Below are 5,448 nucleotides of genomic sequence, written 5' to 3' on the forward strand. Positions count from 1 at the left end.
CCAATGAAAAATTAGTCCTGGCCCAGATGGCTTCCCTGGCAATTCTACCAAACACTCAGAAAAGAGATGACACCAATTCTTCTCAAACTATTACACAACACAAAAGGATGGACTATTCCTGAACTCATTCTATGATGCAGCCATAACCATGATACCAAAACCAGGCAAAGACATCACTAAAAAATAAAATTATAGTCCAGTATCCCTCATGAACATTGAAGGAAGAATTCTTAACAAAATACTAGCCGATAGAATCCAACAACATATGAAAAAATAATGCATCATGACCAAGTGGGAATCATGATGGATAACCAAGGAGAGTTCAAAATAATCCACCATCTAAATAAAACAAAGTGTGTGTGGTGGGGGGAACCACATGATCGTATCACTCAATGCGGGAAAGTCATTTGACAAAACCCTGTACTTATTCTTGATAAAAAATGCTCAGCAAAATAGGAATAGAAGGGAAATTCCTCAACATTTTTTTTAACTTTTTATTGGGATTTGGGTGAAAGTTTACAGAGCAAATTTGTTTCCAATTCAACAGTTTATACACATTTCATTTCATGACATTAATTGCAATCCACACAACATAATAGCTCTCTTCTCACTTTCTTCCTGTGGTCACCTTTTCCCAGTGTCCTTCTTTCCTATGCATTCCTGACTTCTGAGCTTTCTCCATATGCAAATGCTGCCCTTCTGATCTCCCATGGTTGATTGTTCTAAGGAGTGCACCTTGTTCACCTTGTAAATCTGCCAATTATTTGGCTAAAGATGAAGCCATGGGAGTGAGTTCAATTCTAGGCCTGAAGAGTGACTAGAGGCCATTGTCTGAAGGTTTCATCAGTCTCCATCAGAAAAGCAAACCCTTTTTTTTTTTTTTTTTTTAATGATCCAGAGTTTTGTTCCACATTTTCCTCCCACTCTATCTAGGATTTCCAATTTTGGCCCTTTCTAAGTGGTTGGCATTTGTAGCCGGACACCATTTAGTTCTTATGGTCTCAGGGTCATATAACTGTTTCCATGTGCCTTTGATTCTCTTCACTCTTCTTTGTTCCAGATGAGGAAAGACCAATGGTGGCATCTTAAATGGCTTCTTGCAAGCTTTTAAGACCCCAGTTGCTACTGATCAAAGTAGGACATAGAACAATGTTTTTGTGTACTGTTATGCCAATTGAGCTTGATGTCCTCTGTAATCCTGGTCCCACACCTGCAGGCCAAGAAACTCACTCCCTCAGAGTGTTTGGTTGTGGCTAAGAAGTTATCACAGCTTTGCCCCTGCTATGCTCTATTTTATCTATGGACATTTTTATAGCACATGCAAATGTACAGATGTCATCTTCCAAAAGCCTGGCCACTTGCTTTTGGTATATTTATTGCCCTTCCCTTCATCCAAATCAACACATGTCTCTTACCCTAGCTAGCAATTTTCCCTCCCTTCCCTGGTAACCAACAAAGAAAGATTCTTTCTATGTATAAACGTTTCTTTTCTTTTTATAATAGTTGACTCACACAATATTTGTCCTTCTGTGATTGATTTATTTCACTCAGCATAATGTCCTCCAAGTTCATACACATTACAAGGTTTTTCACAGATTCTTCATTAGTCTTTAGTGTTGCACAGATTTCCATTGTGCATATATACCCTAGTTTTGTAATCCATTCATCAATCGATAGGCACATAGGTTGTTTCCATCTCTTTGCTATTGTGAACAATGCTACAATGAACATGGATGTGCATATATCTATTTGTGTCCTGGCTCTCCCTCCTTTAGGATATATACCTACTAGTGAGATTGCTGGATCATATGGGTCAAATGGTACTTTTATTTCTAACTCCTTGATGAAGTGCCATATCATTTCCCACAGTGTTTATACCATTTTACAATCACACCAGCAATATACAAGAGTTCCAACTTTTCCACACCCTCACCAGCTTTTGTTGTTTTCTGTCTTGTTGAACTTTGCTGTGAGATGATATCCATTGTGTTTTGATTTGCATCTCTTTCGGCTTAGTTGGTTAAAGCGCCTGTCTAGTAAACAGGAGATCTTGGGTTCGAATCCCAGTGGTGCCTATGCCTAAGGAGCTAAATTTTGGGAGCTCTGGTGGTGCAGTGCCTAAGGCATTTGACTGCTAACCAGAAGGCTGGCAGTTCAAATCCACCAGCCACTCCTTGGAAGGAAGATTGGGCAATCTACTTCCATAGAGATACTGCCTCAGAAACCCAAGGAGGGCTTGCTATGAGTCGAATTGACTTGACGACAGTGAGGTTTTTTTTTTTTTTTTTTTTTTAATGGCTACTAATCATGAGCATTTCTTCCTGTGTTTGTTGGCTGCTTGAATATATTCTTTGGTGGAGTGTCTGGTCATGTTCTCTGCCCAATTGTTTTAAAAGCATAAATACGTTTGTTAATTCTTTCCAATTTATTTATTTTTATTTTTTAAATAGTTTGTTTTACATTCAACATTATGTGTATATTTAGTTTTACTCCCCATTTACCATGCCCAACCCTAACCCAGTCTCCTCCCCTCCCTTCCCAGTAACCGCCCCCACCCCCATAGTTATGCACTCCTGTGTCTTCCACATTTCCTCTGTGTGAATGTTGCCCTTCTGGTGCCCCTGGTGGATTACTCCAAGGGATGCATTTTGATAGAGTATGTGGGTGCGTCACCCTGGGTTGAGTGTCTGCATGTACATTTTTTTACTATTGGACTGAGTGCCAGCCCCTGGGAGTAAGCTTTATTCCAGGCCCAGAATGTATCCCAGGGTCAAAGCATTGGGGATCTCACCATTTGACCAGTAATTCTGGTCATTATTGAGTTTTTGGATTTTGTTCCATGTTTTTCCTCCCACTCTATCCAGGATCTCCAGATTTGAATCTTTCCTGAGTGATTGGCATTAGTAGCCAGGCACCATCTATTTCTGGTCTTGAGATCCATTGCTTGAAAGCTTTTAAGACCCCGGTCGCTACTCACCAAGGTAGGATGAGGAACAAGCTCTGCCCATTTTTAAATTGGATTGTTTGTCTTTTTGATGTTAAGGTGTTAAAGAATTGTAGAGATAAGTTCTTGGTTGGATATCAAATATTATTTTGCCCAATCCATAGATTCTCTTTTTACTCTTTGGGAGAAGTCTTTTGATGTGTGTAAGAATTTAATTAAAAATTTTTTAAAAGTTTTGATTTGGGTGAAAGTTTACAGAGAAAATTCATTTTCCATGCAGCAGTTCATACACATTTTGTTTCATGATATTGACTGCAATCCCCCACAATGTAACAGCTCTCTCCCACTTGCTCCTTGTAGTTACCTCTTTACTGTGTCCTTCTTTCCTTTGCATTCCTGTCCCCTGAGCTATCTTTCTGTGCAAATACTGCCATACTGTTCTCCTATGATTGATTGCTCTAAGGAGTATATCTACCTGGTATAAATGTTCACCCTATGTGCCTGTTTGTTGTTTGGCTGGAAGCCATGGAAGTGAGTTCAATTGCAGACCTGAATGGGATCTAGGGGCCATAGTCTCAGGGGTCTCACCAGGCTCATCAGACCAGAACACCTGGTCTTTTTTAAGAATTTGAGTTTTGTTCCACATTGTTCTCCCACTATATCCAGGATCTCCTGCACTGATCCTTTTCTGAGTGGTTGACAGTGGTAGCCTGGCACCATCTAGTTCTTCTGGTCTCATGGTCATCTAAGCTGAGGTTTGCATGTCTCACTAGTCCTCTGGACTAATTATTTTCATGTATCTTTGATTTTCTTCATTCTTCTTTGCTTTGGACAGGGAAGTGATTCTTCTTTGTTTCCAACTTTTGCATTCCAATCACTAGTGATAATCAGCACATCTTGATTGCATGTTTGGCAAATTTCAGACTGCAGAATTTGGTAAAAATCTTCAATTTCCTCATCTTTGGCTTTGGTGGTTGGTGCACAAATTTGAATAATAGTAGTATTAACTGGCCTTCTTTGTAGATGTGTGGATATTATCCTATCACTAACAGCATTGTACTTCAGAATAGATCTTGAAATATTCTTTGTGATGATGAATGCTACACCATTCCTCTTCAACTTCTCATTCCCCGCATAGTGGATCATATGGTTGTCTGATTCAAAATGGCCAAAACTGGTAAATTTATGCCTATCAATAATTACATTGAATATAATAAATAAAAAATAACAATAATTACATTGAATATAAATGGATTAAATACACCACCCAAAAGACAGAGAGTAGCAGAATAGATTAGAAAAAACATGATTCATCTATATGCTTGCCTACAAGAGATAGACCTTAGGCACAGACAAAAATAATCTCCAAAAAGGATGGAAAAACATATGTCAAGCAAATGGCAACCACAAAAGAGCAGAAGTGGCAACATTAATATCTGATAAAATAGGCTTTAAGGCAAAAACCACCAAAAGAAACAAGGAAGGAGATCATATAATGATTAAAGTGTCAATTGAACAAGAGAACATAACCATAATAAATAAGTATTTACCCAATTAAAAAGCCCCACAGTACATAAATCAAGCTTTAATAGAATTGAAAGGAGAAATATACGACTCCACAATAATACTAGGAGACTTTAATATACCACTTGCAATGAAAATTAGAACAACTAGAAAGAAATGTAACAAAGATATGGAAGATCTAAACAACACAATCAACCAACTAGACCTCATAGATTTGTACAGAATACTCCACCCAAGAACAGCACAATGTACTTTCTTTTCCAGTGCACATGAAACTTTCTCCAGAATAGATCATATGTTAAGTCACAAAGCAAGCCTCAATAGTTTAAAAAATATCAAAATACTACAAAGCTTCTTCTCAGATCACAATGCCATAAAATTAGAAATCAACAATAGGAAGATCAAGGAAAAAATTAAATACATGGAAACTTAATAACATCCTGCTTAAAAACTACTGGGTGATAGAAGAAATAAAAATGAAATTAAAAAATTTCTCATATCAAATGAGAATGAAAACACAAAACACCAAAATCTTTGGGACACAGCATAAACAGAGCTCAGAAGGCAATTTATAGCAATAGACACACAACAGAAAAGAAGAAAGAAGCAACATCAACACATTAAGCCACCATCTCTAATATTAGAAAAAGAACAGACCAGAAGAAAGGAAATAATAAAGATTCAAGCAGAAGTCAATGGAACATAAAACCAAAAAATAATAGAAAGAATCAATAAGACTAGCAGTTGGTTCTTTGAAAAACCAAAATCCACACCCTTCAAGTTGATTCTGACTCACAGAAGACCTCTCCCCTCCCCAATATGATTTCCAAGGCTGTAAATCTTTATGGCTGAGCAAATAATCTGAGAAGCTGGACTATATAAAGAAAAACGTGGTATCAGGATTGGAGGAAGAATCATTAACAACCTGAGATATGCAGACGATACAACTTTGCTTGCTGAAAGTGAGGATGACTTAAGGC

Source organism: Orycteropus afer, unplaced genomic scaffold (assembly GCF_000298275.1).
Source record: "Orycteropus afer afer isolate SDZICR_OR568_19922 unplaced genomic scaffold, OryAfe1.0 scaffold00459, whole genome shotgun sequence".
In the NCBI taxonomy this organism is placed as follows: domain Eukaryota; kingdom Metazoa; phylum Chordata; class Mammalia; order Tubulidentata; family Orycteropodidae; genus Orycteropus; species Orycteropus afer.